Source organism: Trifolium pratense, linkage group LG2, assembly GCF_020283565.1.
Source record: "Trifolium pratense cultivar HEN17-A07 linkage group LG2, ARS_RC_1.1, whole genome shotgun sequence".
Lineage (NCBI taxonomy): Eukaryota > Viridiplantae > Streptophyta > Magnoliopsida > Fabales > Fabaceae > Trifolium > Trifolium pratense.
In genome coordinates this window covers 50,039,142-50,062,386 of record NC_060060.1, presented here as the reverse complement: position 1 = coordinate 50,062,386, position 23,245 = coordinate 50,039,142, and the positions used below count along the sequence as shown (strand labels likewise).

Genomic DNA, 23,245 nt, shown 5'->3' with positions numbered 1-23,245 from the left:
ACCATACAGAAGGCGGGCCTTGGTTGCCCAATATCCTGAAAAGTGAAAATCACAATTGAAAAATAAATCATTTTATATATATTGTTAGAAATAATATAAAACCATTGATATGGCTCTATCCTAACACCTTAAGGTTTTGGGATAATCGGTTATTTGAGATGGTATCAGAGCCTATCCTAGATCTATTGTTGGGCTTCCCGCATTGTCCACGCTTCAGGCACATTGGGCCCGAGCGTGAGGGGGTGTGTTGGAAATTCCACCTTCATTGCGGCCCGCCCCCATCTGCCTAATTGCGGCATTTGAGTTGCCTTCATTGCAGCCTCCAACACCTTCATTGTGTTGGGTGTGAAGGGGTGGATTTAGTCCCACATTGCTAAGAGATATGGCCTGTGTAGTGTTTATAAGCAAGTGGCAGTCCTCACCTTACAAGCCGGTTTTGTAGGGATGAGTTAGGCCAAATATAAAATCTGAGATGGTATCAGAGCTTCTCCACGATCCATTGGGCCACCTGTTATCAGGTTTCCGCTATCGGGCCACCTACCGTTTATATCCACGCACCAAGCCCAATAGTGCTGGGCGTGAGGGGGTGTGTTAAGAGTCCCACATCGGTTGAGAGACGGCCTGACTAAGTGTTTATATACTAGAGGCAATCCTCACCTTACGAGCCGGTTTTGTAAGGATGAGTTAGGCCCAATACTCAATTCTAAGATGGTATCAGAGCTTCTCCACGATCCATTGGGCCACCTGTTATCAGGTTTCCGCTATCGGGCCACCTACCGTTTATATCCACGCACCAAGCCCAATAGTGCTGGGCGTGAGGGGGTGTGTTAAGAGTCCCACATCGGTTGAGAGACGGCCTGACAGAGCCTCTATGACTAAGTGGTCTAGAGTTCGATCCCCGCTCCCCTCACTTTCTAATTAAAAAGTGGAATTTAAGCATATGGTAGGTGGGCCTATGCATTATCCACGCTTCAAGCCCAAGTGGGCTCTTGCGTGAGGGGGCGTGTTAGAAATAATATAAAACCATTGATATGGCTCTATCCTAACACCTTAAGGTTTTGGGATAATCGGTTATTTGACATATATATATATATATATATATATATATATATATATATATATATATATATATATATATATATATATATATATATATATATATATGTTCAAATTATTAAATGAAAATAAGAGAATGAAACATTATCATCACATATCTAGCTCTTCCTCCAAAAATAGAGAATGAATCCATATTATCGCTCATGGTCCCTAATTTTGATGCTGGACTATATAGTTTTAAGGAAAATTAAAGGGGGAGCTTCTAGGAAGAAGTCACAAAACTCACTTCTTAAAAGAAGTCAGGTCAACTATCCAATAGAAAGGTAGCTTATTCCACATCAGCTTTAGTGTGTTATGAAGGTTTATGGTGAGTCTTTTAATGAAAGTTTTATTTATTGCATATTAGTCATTCTTTTAATTAAAATTATTGTAATAATTAAAACTTATTTTATTTAGATTTAAATCATAAAACTAATATCCAACTCTTAATTTGTTTTTTTAAAGTCCAATTCCCTCATTATCTCTCATCTCCATTCTTCATGTGTTCATCATTCACCACTCAAATCCTCCATTTTCATTGAACAACAACAAAAGCAAACACATTCTTTTGATGTGTGGATGATTGCAAAAGCAAACCCCAAATCTGTAGCCCAAAAGCAAGTGAACTCAGATCTATTTTGTTTCAAGTTTGACAATTCCAAACACTTTTTCCTTTTATGTTTAGATTTGTCATCAAAGTGTAACAAAAAAGAGATTTTTCATCCAAAATCGATTTTGAGATTCAAAATCTAATTGAAGTTATAATTTGAAGCTACTGCGTTTACTGGAATCGAGGGTGGTACCGCGGGTCTGAAACCGGGTCGGAGTAACCCGGCGGAAGGTTGAAGATGATGATTAATTAATATGTTAAGCTTAATTGTATAAATACTATATGACGCAAATATTTTCAGAACATGTTCATATGTCGTAGCGGTTCATACCTTAGTCACGTGCCAACATGTCATGGGTTCGAATCTGATCTGCGACATTTTGATACCTTTTATTTTGTAAACAGCTATGATAAAAAATAAAGATACAACAAAAAAAATAATAACAATTGGCACAAGCAAGACTCGAACAGGCAACCAATTGTCAAGTATTAACAAAACTAATCACCATCTTGGCTATAGATATTTCTTTTCTATCAACTACATTCCATACATACATATTCATGTTTAGTTGTGTTATACGGTTTTACATTTTTTTTTTTTTTTGTAAAGGTAGAGTTTTACATTTTAATTGTGTCTATATGAATTAAAATTTAAAATTAATCGATTATGAAGTAGTATCTTTAATTAAATAAAATTATAGTACTTCTCTCTTTAAAAAGAAGACTCCTTTAAAAAAATTGCAAGGATTAAGAAAATGGATTGTAGTATTAAATTTGTTGACAGTTAATATTATTTTAATAATTTTATCTTTCAAAAGAGATAATGAATTAATATATTTTTAGAGTTTTTATTACATATTGTAGAAAAACATGCACTGTAATTAGGGGTTTATTTGGAAAAAAAATAACTAATGCTCTTAAATTTATTTAAAATATCTTATAAAAAATGACAAATTTTTTTTAAGAAAATCATATATTTAGGGACACATGTAATATGTAAAAAGTTTAAAATCATGTTTGTGATATTATTTGTAATTTATTATAATATAATTCATTCAATCGTTTGTCAGTCTAATTAGGTGATATTGAATGGTCGGATTGATGAAATTTGAAATTTGTAGTCAATATCAGTAGTTTTAGTCAAACTTCACGGCCCTTTAGAAACTAGATTTCTATCGACAATCTTATTACAATTTGTCTATGCATTCGGAGTCCGGTCGTAAAAATTCCAATTCTCAATCATTTGTCAGTCCAATTGGGTGATATTGAACGATCAGATTGATAAAATTTAAAATATGCTGTAAATGTCGGTAGTTTTAGTCAAACTTCACGCCCTTTCATATAAACTAGATTACCATTGACACTGTTATTACAATCTGTCTATGCATTCAGATTCCGATCGTAAGCATTCTGATTCTCAATCGTTTGTTAGTCCAAATAGATGATATTGAATGGTCGGATTGATAAAATTTGAAATCTGCAATCAATATCGGTAATTTTAGTCAAACTTCACGACTCTTTCATAGATATTAGGTTTATGTCGACACTCTTATTACAATCTGTCTATGCATTTGGAGTCCAATCTTTGACTGAGGTTTAAACTTCGACTGAAGTTAATGAATTGAAAATTATAGAAACAAAGTAAAATTTAAAAATAAACGTAAGATCATAATCTGGTTCAATTGAAGCACTATTAACTCTATACTTTGACAGAATATTATATTATGGTTCAAATTGAAGCACTATTAACCTAGTATTTGTTTGAGTAAGGGTTTTAATTCGGCTGAATCACTATTAACCTTGGTCATTGATTGAAAATTACACTTTGATTCAACTGAAGCACTATTAACTCTAAACTTTTACTGATAGTTAAACTTCAGTACAGCTGAAGCACTATTAATCATAGTCTTTGACTGAGAATTATACTATGGTTCAACATAAGAACTATTAATCATTGTCTTTGATTTAGGGTAAAATTTGAAATAATAAAATTATATTTTGACTGATACTTATTATAATTCGACCGAAGTTAATGAATCGAAACTTTTAAAAGTAAAGTAAAAATTTAATAAAATTAGATTTTTGACTTTTAAACTTTAAAAATTTATTTTGAACTATTAAATTATATTTTGACTTAGACTTATAATTTGATTCACTTACTATTTACTTCACAGTATTAATTTGATTAAAAAGAGTTACAACTAAGTTTGTTAATAAAAATTATTTTATCCAAGGATCGGAGTCGAATTCTTCCAAAATATTTATTTTAAGTGAAGCTCATTAACTAATTGATTAGTTTTGTGCATCTTTTATTAAATCCATGAATTAAAATGATGTTTAATAAAAATTTGTTTATTATCAATTAAGTTTGTCCATAAAAAAATCCAATTAAGTTGGTCCATTAACAACACGCCACTTGAACCTGCAGGCTTGTAGCCACACTATGCGCCAAAAACTAGGCATTTATTAGCCACATTATCTGTTACTCCCTCAGTCCCAAAATATAAGAACTAGTTGATCACTGCACTTATACTAATGCATAATTTTGAAAATACTCGTCGAAACAAATAAAATAAATTCTTATATGATAATATTTACATTTATATACTTTTAAAAAAATACGGTCAAAACAACACATATGAATAATGCATTTAATTAAATGAGGTCTTATAAAATGGGACGGAGAGAGTACGTCAATTACGTTAAAAAGAAGAGTGTTTGAGAATCGAACCCCGACTTCTATATACTATATAGTTTGATGTCTCTATGTTAAGAATTAAGATCATATTTTACTACTTTATTATTTTATTATTATTATTATTATTTTGTTTTCAGTTTAATTTTTCACTTTAATTCACTTTTTAATTTATCCACTTTAATAAAAGGGATTACCTCTAGTATGTCGTATTTTAATAGGTAATTTTGCCTTAAAAAAAAGTAAATGAGTTTCATAGAATTAATTCGTTTAATTTGGAAATGTAAAAAAGAAAGAAAGAATTGAAGTGGTGCTTGTTAAGGCAAAAGCAATCTCTAGTGTTTATTCACATATACAAGGCCTTATATAGCACTTGCAAGGAGGTCACAACAAACTCATAACAAACTAACTGACTTAACTTGGCCTCTAAGTAACCCACGCGCGCGCAGGCCTAGCAGCTGCAGTTGGCTTACACGCGGGCTTGGCTTGCCAATGAGCATGCCTGCAGCTTCTGCAGCTCACACTCTAACAATGCCTCTCCTAAACTGTATACTATACAAGGATTCAGTTTACAATTACATCTTCAATCTTATACAAACCTAACATATCTCTGATCCTGCAAAAGTTGTCAAGGCTTAAAGCCTTAGTCATGATATCAGCAACTTGTTCAAAGGATGAACAGTGCAGCATTTGAATCTTACTATCCTTGGTTAGATCCCTAAGAAAATGAAATCTGACATCGATGTGCTTGCTTCTTCCATGCATTACTGGATTCCTTGATAGCTTAATTGAAGAGCTATTATCACAGTAGATAGTAATGCATTCCTCTTTGCCTGCACAGATATGAGCAAGAACCCTTGACAACCAAATGGCTTGACAAGCACAATTGGCTGCTGCTATGAATTCAGCCTCAGTGGTGGATAGTGTTACAATTGGCTGTTTCTTAGAGGACCATGACACTACTTTAGAACCAATCATGAACACATAACCTGATGTGCTTTTTCTGTCATCCAAGTCACTTGCATAATCACTATCTGACCAGCCAGATAGTTCCTCACCATTTCCCTTTTTATACCACAGGCCATAGCTAATGGAGCCCTTCAAGTACATGAGAATTCTCTTGACTGCAGCAACATGGATATCTGTAGGCCTCTCCATAAACCTTGCAACTAAGCAGACTGAAAAAGCCAAGTCTGGTCTAGTAGCAAGCATATACATTAGACATCCTACCATTTGTTTATAATTGGTTGCATCACATGCTGTTCCATTTTCATCTTTCATTAACTTGTTGCCTGGCACTATTGGGTTGCATACACCATTACAATTCTCCATATTGAACCTCTTGAGAATTTCAAAAGCATATTTCTGTTGAGACATGAATATACCTTCCTTGGTCTGCTTTACTTCCACTCCAAGGAAGTATCTCATTCTTCCCAGGTCAGTCATAGCAAAATTTTCTTCCATGGACTGTTTGAATTCATCAAACAATCTTTGATCATTACCAGTAAAAATCAAATCATCCACATACAAACTTACAATGATTACTTTACTTTCTGCTTCTTTCTTTACAAAGAGAGTGTGTTCATGAGCACACTTCATGAAACCTTCACTGCAAAAATAGGCTTCTATTTTGCCATACCAAGCTCTAGGGGCTTGCTTCAATCCATAGAGAGACTTTTTCAACTTGTAAACCATATCTTTCCCTGCTTTCTGATAGCCTAAAGGCTGTTCAACATACACTTCCTCATCCAGCTCACCATGTAAGAAAGCACTTTTTACATCAAGTTGAAATACACACCAATTTCTAGCTGCAGCTATAGCCAACAAGGTTCTAATAGTGTCCCATCTAGCCACAGGAGCAAAGACTTCATTGTAATCAATGCCCTGCTGCTGAGTATATCCCTTTGCCACCAATCTTGCTTTGTATTTGTCTATCTTTCCTTGTTCATTATACTTTGTTTTATAGATCCATTTGACTCTAATTTTCTTAGCTCCAGAAGGAAGATGTGTTAATTCCCAAGTATCATTACTTTCAATAGCTGTAATTTCAGTATCCATGGCTTGCCTCCAGACATCATGCTTTGCAGCATCATTGTATGATATAGGATCTTCACTTGGACTGAAAAAAGCTTTATTGTTACTGCTTTCTCCAATCTCAATGTCACCTGTTTCATAATCATTCAAGTAGTCAGGCCTCTTTGAAACTCTTTTGCCCAATGGATTCTCATTGTTTCCATCTTCCTCTTCTGAATCAGACACAACTAGATCCATATCTTCACTCTGAGAATTGCTGGCTTGTTCTTCAGCATTATTGTCTGTCTCATTTGCATGAATTGTGGAAGGGACTTCAACATCATCACAGTCAACTATCTGTTTCATCTTGTTGGAATTCTCAGAATTCTTGTTATCCCAGTTCCACTGTTTGTTTTCATCAAACTTGACATCCTTGCTGACAACAATTCTCCTTTTAACTGGATCATACAACTTGTAAGCCTTAGATTCTTCACTTAAGCCTAAGTGAATGCAGACTGTACTTTTGTCATCTAACTTCTTTCTCAAGTTATCTGGAACATGTACATAAGCAATACATCCAAACACTTTGAAATGGCTTACAGATGGCTTAATCCCACTCCAAGCTTCTTCAGGAGTCACATCTTTGACTGCAAAAGTGGGAGATCTGTTGAGTATGTGAGCAGCCCAATTCACAGCTTCAGGCCAGAAACTCTTTGGAACATTCTTTTCACTGATCATACATCTAACCATATTCATAATGGTTCTATTCTTCCTCTCAGAAACTCCATTCTGATGTGGAGTGTAGGCTGCTGTAAGCTGTCTTCTTATGCCATGAGTGTCACAAAACTCATTGAAAACAGATGAAGTATACTCACCTCCCCTATCTGTTCTAAGGCATTGAATGGCTTGCTTACATTCATTTTCAACTAATGCTTTGAACTTCTTAAACATGGTTAAGGCCTCAGATTTCTCATACATGAAGTAAATCCATGTCTTTCTGCTCATGTCATCTGTAAAGGTAATGAAGTATCTTTTCTTTCCATTTGACTCAGGGCTAATTGGTCCACATATATCAGAATGAACCAGTTCTAACTTTGTACTAGCTCTCCATGAACTTTTCTTAGGTGCAGATTGTTTTTGTTGTTTGCCTTTCATACAGTTTGTACATTTTTCATTTGATTCCTTCAACTTAGGTAAACCAATAACCATTTGCTTTTGAGTCAGTATATTCATACCTTTGAAGCTCAAGTGGCCATATCTCTGGTGCCATAGGGTAGAGTCATCAGCTCCTGAAATCTTCATACATTGAGGGACTATGACAGGTGCTTTGATCACAAACATTCTATTGAAAGTCATTGTTGTGGCCATGATCAAGCCCTTTTCATCATGAAACACTTTGCAGGCATCATCTTTGAATATAATTGTCAAATTCTTTTGCTGCAACTGACCAATACTCAATAGGTTGTTCTTCAAACCAGGCAAGTAATACACACTTGTGAGAGTTTGAACAAAACCCTTAATGTACAGCTTCAAATTACCCTTACCTTCAACAGCCATTTTTGAGTCATCACCCAATTTTACTGAGTCTTTGAATGTGTCATCAAAATCAAACAACCAGTTCTTGTTTCCCACCATGTGGTTGCTACAACCTGAATCCAAGAACCACAATTCCAGCTTATCATCAGACTCAATTGAGTTGTTGACTGTAGTTTCTTGAGCCATCAAAAGAATTTCTTTTGTTTCATCAAATTGTGCATAGTTGGCATTATCTTCTTCCCAACTTGGGCAATCAGCTTGATAGTGACCAAGTTTGTGACATTTATAGCATTCTACTGATTCTTTATTAATGCTAGCACCTCTTCCCCCTCTTCCTCTAGCCCTACCACGACCTCTGCTGTAAGAACCTTCACCTCTACCACCATTGTAGCCTCTTCCACCATTAGAGACCTTGAGGATCTGTTCTTGCTCATCTTTCTGACTCCTCATTCTTTGTTCTTGAACAAGTAAACTGCTCTGCAGCTCATCAACTGTCATGGTTGTTGTATCATTAGATTCTTCTATTGAACAAGCAACATAGTTGAATCTAGATGTCAAAGATCTCAAGATCTTTTCAACAAGCATAGACTGTGTTACAGTCTCTCCATGACCACTCATCTTGTTTGCAATGCACAGAGTTCTTGAGAAATATTCCTCAATGGATTCACCAATCTTCATGTTGAGGGTTTCAAAATCCTTCCTCAAAGCTTGAAGTTGTGCTCTCTTCACTTTGGTGGATCCTTGATACTTCTGTCGCATTGAATCCCATATTTCTTTGGCTGTACCTCTTGCAAGAATAGTTTCAAGGATTGATCTATCAATGGCTTGAAATAAGAAGTTCTTGGCCTTCAAATCATTCAATTTGCTCTCATGTGCACGTTGAATTTGTTCTTGCGATGCACCAGCAGGAGCAACAAACACACCATCTTCAATGAGACTCCAATACTCTTTGGATCTCAGCAGATTTTCCATTAGCATCGACCAATGATCATAGTGTCCATCAAATCGAGGGATGGATGGTTGCAGGTAACTGCTTGATTCCGCCATGGAATTTTCAAGCAAGAAACGAAAAACGATAAATCTTTGTAACTGCGGTTAGGAATCAAAGGATTGGATCGTTTTGCAGGTAAACTGATACCAAATGTTAAGGCAAAAGCAATCTCTAGTGTTTATTCACATATACAAGGCCTTATATAGCACTTGCAAGGAGGTCACAACAAACTCATAACAAACTAACTGACTTAACTTGGCCTCTAAGTAACCCACACGCGCGCAGGCCTAGCAGCTGCAGTTGGCTTACACGCGGGCTTGGCTTGCCAATGAGCATGCCTGCAGCTTCTGCAGCTCACACTCTAACAGTGCTCATACTAGTAACAGATGTTGTTATTAATATTTGTTGTTGGAAATGAAAAGTGGAAGCTAGAAGGACAAACCTTAGAGTGTAGCAATCTATACGGCAGTGTCAGTGTTATTATCATTGAGAAGTGAAAAATGGTAGTAATTGAAGAGGTGAATGGATTAGGCGGTTTAAAAGAAACGGTCTTGTTAACATGTGCATATATGGCACATGATAAGGTATCTTAATATAGAAATTTATCATTTAATGATACAAGACATTTAATGCTTCAAAAGTTAAAATGCACAAATTCTAAGGCATAATTTCTATTTTTACTACCTTAACATGTGCCATATATGCACATGTTAATATTCTCCTAAAAGAAATTTAGAGTATCGTTGTATTTTGTCTTAATATATACTACTTTCATTCCTAATTATAAGATCTTGTTTGACAACTGCACATACGCCAAAACACAATTTTGATTACTAATATCTTTCATTCCTAACTATAAAAATATAATATTTTGAAAATACTCATCAAAACAAATTGAACAATATCTTTTATGCTAATATTTATATTTATATATTATTAAAAAAACACGGTCAAAATAAGGTAAATAAATAGTACAATTTTGTCAAACAAGGTCTTATAATTAGGGACAGAGGTAGTATTAAATTAAATATATAAAAATAAATAAAGGATTATTTTACTTTTTTTTTTATAGATGAAATTGACAAAGCTATTGAAAACTTACACACACAAAGTAGAATGACCGGGGTTCGAACCCCAGTCATGATGTCAGACGCTAACAATTTCGACATTTCTGTCAGTTAAGCTATTTATAGACAGATTGTTTTATTTTATTTTTTTGGGTCAAGAGACGGATTGTTTTATTATTATCTACTTTTTTCACTTTAATTCACTTTTTAATTCAGTCACTTTAATAAAATGGATTACCGCTAATTTTCTTTAATTGACCTTAATAAACTTTTTTTTTTTACAAAAACTCAATAAACATTTTAAAATCTCTAGTTTGATAGTCTTTAGTGTCATTTTTGGTTTTAATTGTCCATATTTTGAACTAAAATTACAAATTTTTATTAGAGATTTCTGATTTTATCAATCCGATCGTTCAATATCACTTAATTGGACTAATGAACAAATGAGAAAAAAAATTTGATGATCGGACTCCGGTTGTATAGACAGATCGTAATAACAGTCTCAATGGATAACTAGTTTTTATGAAAGGATCGTGGACTTTGACCGAAACTACAGATTTTGACCGGAGATTTCGAATTTTATCAATCCAACCGTTCAATATCACCTAAATGGACTAAAAAACAAATGAGAAAAAGAATTTCGATGATCAGACTCCGGATGTATAGACAAAACATAATAACAGTCTCAACGGATAACTAATTTTTATGAAAGGGTCGTGGAGTTCGACTCAAACTACGATTTTTGACTGGAGATTTCGAATTTTATCAATCCGAACGTTCAATATCACCTAATTAAACTAACAAACAAATGAGAAAAAGAATTTCGATGATCGAACTCCGAATGTAAAGACAGATCGTAATAACAACGGATAACTAGCTAGTTTTTATGAAAGGGTCGTGAAGTTCGTCTGAAACTACATATTTTGACTAGACATTTCAAATTTTATCAATCTGACCGTTCAATATCACCTAAGTGAACTAACGAACAAATGAGAAAAAAAATTGATGATCGGTCTCCGGATGTATGGACAGATCGTAATAACAGTCTCAATGGATAACTAGTTTTTATGAAAGGATCGTGGACTTTGACCGAAACTACAGATTTTGACCGGAGATTTCGAATTTTATCAATCCAACCGTTCAATATCACCTAAATGGACTAAAAAACAAACGAGAAAAAGAATTTCGATGATCAGACTCCGGATGTATAGACAAAACATAATAACAGTCTCAACGGATAACTAATTTTTATGAAAGGGTCGTGGAGTTCGACTCAAACTACGATTTTTGACTGGAGATTTCGAATTTTATCAATCCGAACGTTCAATATCACCTAATTAAACTAACAAACAAATGAGAAAAAGAATTTCGATGATCGAACTCCGAATGTAAAGACAGATCGTAATAACAACGAATAACTAGCTAGTTTTTATGAAAGGGTCGTGAAGTTCGTCTGAAACTACATATTTTGACTAGACATTTCAAATTTTATCAATCTGACCGTTCAATATCACCTAAGTGAACTAACGAACAAATGAGAAAAAAAATTGATGATCGGTCTCCGGATGTATGGACAGATCGTAATAACAGTCTTAGTGGATAGATAACTAGTTTTTATGAAAGGGTCATGGAGTTCGACTCAAACTACGAATTTTGATTGGAGATGTCGAATTTTATCAATCCGACCATTCAATATCACCTGATTGGACTAACAAACAAATAAGAAAAAGAATTTTGATGATCGGACTTCGGATGCATAGACATATCGTAATATTAGTCTAAACGAATTACTAGTTTTTATGAAAAGGTCGTGGAGTTCGACTGAAACTACAAATTTTGACTGGAGATTTCAAATTTTATCAATCTGGCCGTTCAATATCACCTAATTGAACTAACAAACAAATGAGAAAAAGAATTTCGATGATCGGACTCCGGATGTATAGACAGATCGTAATAACAGTCTCAACGGATAACTAGTTTTTATGAAAAGGTCGTGGAGTTCGACTGAAACTACAAATTTTGACTAGAGATTTCGAATTTTATCAATCTGGCCGTTCAATATCACCTAATTGAACTAACAAACAAATGAGAAAAAGAATTTCGATGATCGGACTCCGGATGTATAGACAGATCGTAATAACAGTCTTAACGGATAAATAGTTTAACCGGAACATAATATTAGGTCAAATTATACCTAATTTTTAAATTTTTCTTTATTTATATAATTTTTAAGTTATTAAATTAAACGGAAGTACAATTAATAGTACTTCATAATAATTTTACTTAATTAAATAAGTTGCGACTACTTTTTTATTAATTAAGGTTATATAAATAATATTGACATTTACAAGCAATTAATTTTAGTGCATACATTATATGATTAAAATTGACAAATATTATTGGTTCAAAAAAAAAAATTGACAAATATTACTAATGCTAAGAGCACGGAGAAATTCCAATATATAACTTTATACATAGAATACCAGAACTAAAAAGTACTCATAGCTAAGTGGTCAAGTTGTTGATGTACCGCTTGGCCTGGGTTCGACATTTGCTGCTGCCAAAACTTGATTTGTATTTTTTTTTTCATGGCTGTTTTTAAAAAAATTAATTCACCAAAAATGTTTCTAATGGGAATCGATCCCACGACCTTGGGATGAATGATAACACGCTTCAGCCATTGCAACACATGAATAAATCGTGATACTTTTTGCGTTACTATATATTTATAAAAGCAGCGTTTATAAAAATCTATTAAATTAACCATCATCTTCAACCTTCATCCGGGTCAACCCAACCCGGTTTTAGACCCGCAAAGCCAGTATTAAAGCCGACGGTTTCAGGCTATTTAAACATAAAAAATAACAATTAGTTACCCAGAAACATCACAGAAACCCTTTACAATACGTTTATGATATTAATTTTGATTCAAATGGGCTAAAACAAAAAACCTAAAATTAAAATTTTCATAAACTTGAAAACGAATTTTCATCATTATAATCCCTTTGTCTCTCCTGATTTTCGTTACCTCAGATTAAACGGTTCAACCCTTTCTGAATTCTGATGATGAACTCAGATCTATTATTTTCGTAAAAAAAATTTACGTTTTTTTTGCTTTTGTTGGTAAATCCAGAATTTGTTTTGTTGTTGATGATGTTGAAGATAAGGAGGAGGATGAAGAAATTTTTATTTTTTATTTTAATTGGTAAACCCAGATTTACTGAATTATAATGGAAGAAGAAGAGTTTTTTGTAACAGGAAGGGAAGAAGAAATATGTTTCTACTATAAATTAGATTCATTATAACAATTATAACTATAAAATTCTAAGTTAAAAAACAATATATTAAAAGGTTAAATATTTTAATCTTTAATATAGGAGGGACTTATTTGCAATATTAAAATATGATGATACATGGTAAGTGGTCTGCACCATATAATCCCATGTGGCAGTTGACTAATTCAACTGTTTCATTAATTGGCCACAGTGGCGACTTCTTTCAAGAAGTGAGTTTTTTGACTTCTTCCTAGAATTGTCCTTGGTTGAATTAGTATACACTATGTTTGCTCTAGTTGTTAATAGACAAGTGTTTTAAGAGCCCTAAGGTTAGGTTTGAGAATAAGTTAGATCGAACTAAACTTTGGCAAGCTTGACATGTAGCCTGTTATAGACTTATTTTTTAGGTCTTCTCACTGTACCACCATTCCCTTACCCTAAATTTAATCTTAGCAAAAAACGTATACTCTCTATTTCCAATTATAAGACAATTTTTTTTATCAAGTAGTGTAGTAGCTAGAAATTCTACTTTAAAGGTGAATATAAGTGGAATGTCTGGAGTTCGAACCATCCTACACATATAGTGCGATATTCTTACCACTTGAGTTAAGCTCACGAGAGCTATAATGCAATTTTATTATTAAAAAAATTGTTTCTCTTTTATTATACTACGTACTCTAAATAAATTTTTAGATGTTTTATTAGTTTCTTTTTAACATATTATCCGCATTATATTATTTAAAAGTGTTTAGATGAGATGACCCAGATCTATTCTAATTTAAACTAAGGTGGGTTTAATAACTAGTTTTGGCATGCAGCAACGTTAAAACTTTTTGGGAGAGTTTGCCGCTCATTTAAATCCAACAAAACTCGAGGGTTAGTCTCTGCAGTTGTGTGTAGAGGATATATGGTTTATGCAAAAAAAAAAAAACCTATTTTATTGAAATATAAAAAGTCAACATTAAATACATTTAAGGAAATGGATAATATAGTAGTATTAATATTAATATATAATTTTAGACATGTTTATTAATATTCAACGACACCTTTTCATAATGTCCGTGATTTTTTATAGGAAAATGTTATTCCAACACAATTTTCAAACAAAAATACAACAAATATACATTTTTTGTTTTTTTAATATTATTTATATGTATCGATTTCCGTTCATGTGAGTGGTAAAAAAGTGTGTCAATTTTGTGTCCCCAAATTTTGTGTTTAGATAACACTCCTCTTTTTTATAAGGGTTCACATAATAATGGACAAAAAGAGTACTGTAGATTTTAAGCACAGTATGATAATGGGCAATATGTAATGTAATTAAGACTACTTATTTTGTAACTTATTCCCTCCATCCTAAAATATAAGCAAAAGTGAGGCAAAGAAACTTGATGTATTTGGTTAAATATTTGGACCAAATACATTCACTTTTATGGACCAACTTTTGCTTATATTTTGGGACAGGGGGAATATTTGATTGGGCTTACTTTATACTCTATCTTCATCCGTGATAAAATATAAACAAAATTTATTTTTTAAATTTATTGCATAATTAATGTATATAAACTAAGGTTTTTTCTTCTCTACCCTCACGTAAATTGAGGGCACATGCCCTATGCTGATGTGGCATGATGTGGCACCAATCAAATTCAACCACATGTATCTAAGTTTCACATAAATAATATTTTACCACAAAGTAATTTTAAGTACTTTTATTTTCAATTAATTAAATTTTAAGTATTATATTCTATAAATTTACATTTTGGTCCTAATTTCTTCTAATTTGTTTGCTTCTTCTTCTTCCAATCTCTATTTTTTGTTCTCTCTCTTTTTTATTGTAGAGAATCACAAAATCCCTCTTCGATGCATTCCTTCTGGTTTTCCCTTGAATCCTCAAATCTCACTATACGTCTATTCCTCATCACGTTGCGCCGTCACGCTCCACCTATTGTGCCGTCGTTGTTCTCGTGAGATCAACTCTTCACGTGTGCGACGCTTCTTCTCTTCTCCAACCGAACAACAATACGTATCTCTCTCTCTCTCTCTCTCTCTATCAGTGTTTTAAAAACCGGACCGGACCGGCCGGTCCGACCGGTTGAACCGGGAACCGGAGGGGTCACCGGTCTGGTCCGGATGTTGGATCGGATACGCTATTGGACCGGCGGGAACCGGTAAAACCGGTGAAAACCGGTGAACCGGCGGTTTTGAAAAACCGGCGGTTCAATTGCGTTTTTTTTTCTGGACCAAAACGTTTGCTTTTTAAAAAAAAAAAATCGAAAAAAAATTAGAAAAAAACAAAGAAACAGAAACTGAGAAAACTCATAAAAGTGAAACGCAGGAGAATGAAAATAGAGAAAAAATTGTACATATACCTTGTATATTTTGTTCTTTTAACCCTCTAAATTTTTACTTTTGAACTCACCCAAGAGAAGAATAGAACACAGAAGAATGAAATAGAGAAATGGAAATAAAGAAGATTCACGATTATGGCAAGAAAAAGAAAGAAAAGAAGGATAAACCAAGTGCAGGAGAAAGAAACAGGAAGTGAGGCAGGCAACAGTTGGCTGCTATTCAATGAATGAGTTAGAGAAGATGATAGGATTTAGGGTTTTTTTAATTCATTTTGGGCTTTCACTTATGGCCCACTTGTTATATGTTTTTTTTTTTTTTGACTTTTTTTGTTACTTCCTTATATATCTATATATATATATATATATATATATATATATATATATATATATATATATATATATATTTTGAAACACTTACTTATATGTTGTTGTTTGGGTGTTTACTTTGCATTTAAAACAAACATACTATATAAAAAGAAAAATTCCAGCTCGTAAAAACTAATATTTTTTTATTTGTTTTTTTTTTTTAAAAAAAAGTTTTATTGTTTCTATCGTTGCCTTTAACGTAATAAATTATTAAAAAACTCATTAAATTTGTACTACCGTAAAAAAAAAAGCTAAATTTGTGTTCTATTTTTGTGTTCAGTTTGCTATTTTTGTGTTTTCTTTTAATTTTTAAATTTTTTATGCTTTTATTCAAAGAACGAGTTATCTCATTCGACCGATTTAATAACTATATAGTTTTATTATAGAGACCGGTTCATTCTATCGGTTTAATCCGATTTAATCCGGTTTATCATGCGGTTCGACCAGTGACCCAGTGGTTCGACCAATGAACCAATGAACCAGTGCCCTCGCCGGTTCGATGTCCGGTCCGGTTTTTAAAACACTGCTCTATATATATATATATATATATATATATATATATATATCCCTTTGTTGTTTATGAAGCACGATAGTTAGGGTTTCTTAATAAATTGGAGTTTTTTCATCTGAATCTAATTATATTTAATTGATTGATTGATAATACAATTGAAACTATAAATAATTGATTTGTGTTATTAAATCAATGTTAGGGTTTTTGATATGTTATAAATTAGGGAATTTGTGATTGTTAGGTGCTGTGATACTTTTCATACCATTATGCATGTAGTTGCTGATTTATACTTAAGAATTGTGATCTGTTATGGTCTTAGGAGCAGTTGTAGATAAGACATTAAACACATCTCTTGGGTCTGGTTTTCATGTAAGGCTGGAATTTCTATTATAGTTAGTGGAACAATCCTCTTTTGCATTCATTGTTGTTGACAAGTAAAGGAGGGATGGGAGATGATGTTTGAAGAAGAGAGGATGAGTTTCCTTTCAGAGATGAGAACTTTTTTAATTTTACCACTGTGCCTCTCAATTGTAACTAGTTGATCTTTACTCTTTGAATTGCCTCATGATTAATTTGAGTAACTGATTGGAAGGCATTCACCCGTCACATTCCAACACCGTTCTGCTGCGGGAACACAAAGTGCACCTAGTTATGCACCGGTGGGTATTATAATTGTTCAACTTATTGTTTGTGTTTAATTTGTTGATTTTTATTCTGATTATTTTCTTCTATTTAAAACAGCACTTTTTTGCACAATTCTCTCCGGGAGGCATTCACCCGTCACATTCTAACACCGTTCTACATGCGGGAACACAAAGTGCACCTAGATATACCTCGGTGGGTATTATAATTGTTACGTTCAACTTATTATTTGTATTTAATTTGTTGATTTTTCATTCTGATTACTTTCCTCTATTTAAAACAGTTTACGTCTGCGTTGGAGGAGGTGGAGCTAGCGTTCGGCAAAACATCGCAAGTTTATAGAAACTGAAATCATATTGTTACATGCATTTCAAGCTGTTTTTTACTATGTCAATGTTATTGTTGCTCCTATTTTGACATTCAAATTTCAAATACCAAATTTATTAAATAATAATTACAATTAATTTGATGATTGAATGCTTGTTAGAATTAATTTGATCATTGAATGCTTGTTTTTAGACGTTATATATTGATTCTAAAATATCAATGTTATTGAATACCAAAACAAAAATATCATTGTTATTGAGTCAAAAAAAATATATCAATGTTTTTTTTTGGTACATAAAAATATCAATGTTAATAGTAAAAAAAAAAGAAATATCAATGTTATAGGCTCGAAAAAATAAATATATATCAATGTTAGTTTATTTTTTTTGAGAAAGTATATCAATGTTAGTTAATAAAAATAATAAGAGAACAAAAACAACAAAGGAAAAACAAAATCTCTAATTTAAATATACAACTTCATTTGTACATCTATTACTAATATTAAAATCGATTACCACTAAATTCACTAATTTATCCTTATTAAAAAACTAGTTTAAAGACGCGTGCTTTCACACGGGTCCATTGACTTTTATTTTTTGTGTATAAAAAAAATTGTTTATGTTTCTTTTCTCTTTTTGATGAAAAATATTGTTTACGTTTTTTTATAGAGTATTTTTTTTATTCTATAATTTTTTTTATAGACTAATCTTTCTATAATTTTTTTCCTATTTTTATGGATAAAATGTTCTATTTTGTTTCTATCTATTTGTTCCTATTTTTAAGCATATCATCTAAAAAAAAGAATATAAGATATAAGATAAATACAAAAAAAAGTATGGATAGATTGTTCCTCTTTTGTTTCTAAGAAAGAATTTATATAGAAAGAATATAAGATAAATACAAAAAAAAAATATAACATAAATACAAAAAAAAAAAATTATCTGCTTAAAAATAGAAACAAAATAGAGCAATCTATACTAACAAAAATAGCAACAAAACAGATTAGTACGATCAACCAAAATTAGGTTAAGTAATTACCTTTCTTTTAGTTCAAATGAACTATTTATATTATTACTTGTGATCAGCTAAAGCCTAAACAAGTTCGAGAGTTAGTTAATCTTCCTAAAATAGTCGAACCTTTTCATTTTTATCGGATAAATTTCAGGTAGACTGCACTTGTGATCAGTCGAGCTTCCTTGTGTTTGTTTTCCGATGATGGTCCGACCTTTCTTTTAGTTCAAATGAACTATTTATATTATTACTTGTGGTCAGCTAAAGCTTAAACAAATTCGAGAGTTAATTATTTTTATCGGATAAATTTCAGGTAGACCGCACTTGTGATCGGTCGAGCTTCCGTGTGTTTGTTTTCCGACGATGGTCCGACCTTTCTTTTAGTTCAAATGAACTATTTATATTATTACTTGTGGTCAGCTAAAGCATAAACAAGTTCGAGAGTTAGTTATTTTTATCGGATAAATTTCAGGTAGACCGCACTTGTGATCGGTCGAGCTTCCGTGTGTTTGTTTTCCGACGATGGTCCGACCTTTCTTTTAGTTCAAATGAACTATTTATATTATTACTTGTGGTTAGCTAAAGCATAAACAAGTTCGAGAGTTAGTTAGTCTTCCTAAAATAGTTGAACCTTTTCATTTTTATCGGATAAATTTCAAGTAGACTGCACTCGTGATCGGTCGAGCTTCCGTGTGTTTGTTTTCCGACGATAGTCCGACCTTTCTTTTAGTTCAAATGAACTATTTATATTATTACTTGTGGTCAGCTAAAGCATAAACAAGTTCGAGAGTTAGTTATTTTTATCGGATAAATTTCAGGTAGACCGCACTTGTGATCGGTCGAGCTTCCGTGTGTTTGTTTTCCGACGATGGTCCGACCTTTCTTTTAGTTCAAATGAACTATTTATATTATTACTTGTGGTCAGCTAAAGCGTAAACAAGTTCGAGAGTTAGTTAGTCTTCCTAAAATAGTCGAACCTTTTCATTTTTATCGGATAAATTTCAGGTAGACCGCACTTGTGATCGGTCGAGTTCCTAAAATGAACTATTTATATCTTTACTTGTGGTCAGCTAAAGCATAAACAAGTTCGAGAGTTAGTTATTTTTATCGGATAAATTTCAGGTAGACCGCACTTATGAACTATTTATACATTTTACTTGTGATCAGCTAAATCCTAAACCCTAAACAAGTTCAAAAGTTAAATAAATATATTTTTATAGATGGTTCAACAAATTTTTAATCTCTAAAATTTTCAACCAATAAATTTAAAACTAAATAAATAAAATTAAAAAATATTTTAAAACATTGTCAATCAACAATATGCTAAAAAAATTATTTTTTTTTTGTCTTCAAAAGTTTCAAACGGTACCTAATCTCTATTTCCTTTTCTGGAAAGGAAAAAAAATCTTTTTTATTTATTAATAATTATTGAATTCATTTGAATCATCAATAATATGGTAATAATTATTGAATTATATTCCTTTTTAGTCAACAATCATCAATCAAATTCTTCTTAAGTCAGTTGCTAAACAAGTGGATCAATTTTCTTGATTACATTCTCTTAATTTCATTTTGTCTTCTCCAAACTATTTTGTTTTCAATTTTTTTTCGATATGGACAACCAAAGAAAACGAAAACAAAATGACCATGATCAGGAATCACATTCTGTGACATCTCCGTTGTCCAAACGAAATTCTATAATTGAGATATCGGATGGGTACACAATTTTTTTTATTTTTCAAGAATTTGTTTGACTTCTTTTTACCAGATTAAACTGTTTGATACTTACACTTTTTTCTTTAATTCAATTCATAGTAATCAAGCAGATGCTGTAAAAACATATAAAGTGGAGAACGACCATTTTGCCAATGGGAATCCAAATTTATTTCATCAATCACGTGATGAACATGTCCATTGGAGGTGCTCGTGTCCTTATGAGGTAGTAATATTTTAGTACTTATTTTTTTTCCTATGGATTAACTTTTTTTTTTGACAAGTTTTTCCTATGGATTAACTGATTAGTATATATTCAATACTATTTTTTAAAAACGAATTTTGTTTTTATTATACGTTTTTTTATATACTTTTTTATTTATCAGGGGTTAACAACAAAAATGACAATGTTGGAAACCGTTGTTCTTAGCATAAAACAATGTGTGGAAGAATTAAAAGAAATTGTAATCAAGAGTGTAACATCGAAACGCTCAAACATTCCTGAAGTAAAAGATATGGATGCTATTTTGAAAAGATTTTCGATAGAAAAAGATTTGGTTGAAAAGGAAATCAGAGGTCGCGAGGAAATCAGAAAATTCGTTTGGGACAAATTTCAGACGGAATGTGGCCCGTCCAAAAAACACTCGTTGCTAATTAAAATTTCCGTCCCAAAATCTGTCCCAACTACTTTTAGACAGATTTCAGCTAGCATTCCTACAAGGAATCAAATACTAACTTTTGTTCACATTGGCTTAATTTGGGACAAATCTTTTTCTCGCGACCTTGTAGGAATGCTGGCTGAAATCTGTCTAAAAGTAGTTGGGACAGATTTTGGGACGGAAATTTTAATTAGCAACGAGTGTTTTTTGGACGGGCCACATTCCGTCTGAAATTTGTCCCAAACGAATTTTCTAATTTCCTCGCGACCTCTGATTTCCTTTTAATTAGCCAGAATTCCTCGCGACCTCTGATTTCCTTTTCAACCAAATCTTTTTCTATCGAAAATCTTTTCAAAATAGCATCCATATCTTTTACTTCAGGAATGTTTGAGTGTTTTCAGTGTTACACTCTTGATTACAATTTCTTTTAATTCTTCCACACATTGTTTTATGCTAAGAACAACGGTTTCCAACATTGTCATTCTTGTTGTTAACCCCTAATAAATAAAAAAGTATATAAAAAAACGTATAATAAAAACAAAATTCGTTTTTAAAAAATAGTATTGAATATATACTAATCAGTTAATCCATAGGAAAAACTTGTCAAAAAAAAAGTTAATCCATAGGAAAAAAAATAAGTACTAAAATATTACTACCTCATAAGGACACGAGCACCTCCAATGGACATGTTCATCGCGAGAAACTCGTACGTAGCGGATAAATAAAAATAGGGCGCGCGAGAAACTCGTACGCAGCGGATGGGTAAAAATAGGGCGCGCGAGAAAGTCGTAAGTAGCGGATGAGTAAAAATATGACGCGCGAGAAACTCGTAAGTAGCGGATGTGTAAAAATAGGGCGCGAGAAAATCGTAGGTAGCGGATGAGTAAAAATATGGCGCGCGAGAAACTCGTAGATAGCGGATGCGTAAAAATACGGCGCGCGAGAATTATTATATATATATAATATAATATAATATAAGTAGCAGATGAGTAAAAATAGGACACGCGAGAATTATTAATCATATTTATAATGTTGAGTTTAAGCACTAGAAGTAAAAAAAAAAGGGCCGGCCCGAAAGCCCAACAACCTGTACCGGATCAGACTCGGCACTAATTTTGGTAGCCCTTTTTTTTATCCGGACTTTTTAGCCCGGCCCGACAAAGTCCAAATCCCGACCGGGCCAGCCCGAAATCATCCGGATTGCCCGTTTTGACAGCTCTAGTCCCACAATTGGGCCATGCTCGACGGTCCATGAAAAGATTTCCCCAGCATTTGGACTTTTAAGCCCACTCCAAAACAATTATACAATAAAGCTAAACAATGAATTTTACTTATATTTTATGACTAAGAGAATATGCCACTTGCTTGAATAAAATTTTCTTTGGCTTTTTTTTTTTTTGAAAAACAATTTTTCTTTGGCTTTAAGAGAGGATTTTGCTAACAAATGTTTCCGGTGAACTCTTTAAGCATTTCATTTAAAAAAAAATTATTCAAAAAATTAAACACTACAAATTTTCAATGTATTGACTCCCATAAAAATTTTATAAAAACTTTCTATTTAAAGTATTAAAAAGTTAACATTATATTTGCCTTAAAAAAATAAAAGATCTCTACCAAAAAAAAAAAATAGAAGATCGGGTGTATGTAATTAATTGTAGTCATTTGTTGGTAGTATTTATTAAAATATCTAGTTGGAGAAGAAAATATCTAGTTGGAGATTGATGGGAGGAATTAATGAAGGACATGTGGTGTCTGCTAGGTGGGGAGTTTATGTAGAAGGCAGTCGCGGCTCTTATGCTTAAAGGAGAAAGGAACCTCTCAATTTTTCAATCGTTAGAGCATCCATAACGGAGCTTCCTAATTGTTGGTACTTAATTGGGTCTCATGTGTACACATCACTCTTTTATAATTTTTTAATATTAGTATCTAAGACCATCTCCAATAGTGGTACTTATATTTTTAAGTACTAGTACCTAATAGGTACTCCCATTGGAGCAAAAACAAAATTGTACCTAATAGGTACTAGTTCTACAATAAGACATAGTACCTAAATAATTTTTGTGGGATCCATTTAAAATGATGTTGAGTTATTAGATAGATGTGCTACTAGTGGGACCAATTTAGAACTTTTGAAGAGGTTTTGGGTTGGAGGGATTAAGTACTTATTATGTACTATTATTAAAAAAATTATAAATGAATGATGTGTACATGTGGGGCCCACTTAAGTACTCAAAAATGAGTAGCTCTATTGTGGATGCTCTAATAAGTACTCAATTCCTCCAACCCAACAATTCTTAAAATGTTTTAAATAAGTCTCACCAATAACACATCTAACCAATAACTCTACATCATTATAAATTGGTCCCACAAAACATGATATAGG

At 32.6% G+C, this 23,245-nt stretch overlaps 1 long non-coding RNA gene across 1 annotated transcript; it reads left to right on the top strand.

The window, feature by feature from the left end:
- The first annotated feature begins 17,100 nt into the window (after positions 1-17,100).
- LOC123905441 lies at positions 17,101-17,567 on the top strand. The gene is made up of 3 exons (XR_006808371.1): positions 17,101-17,169; positions 17,252-17,347; positions 17,436-17,567. It is a non-coding gene; the product is annotated as an uncharacterized LOC123905441 (long non-coding RNA).
- Positions 17,568-23,245: the final 5,678 nt, after the last annotated feature.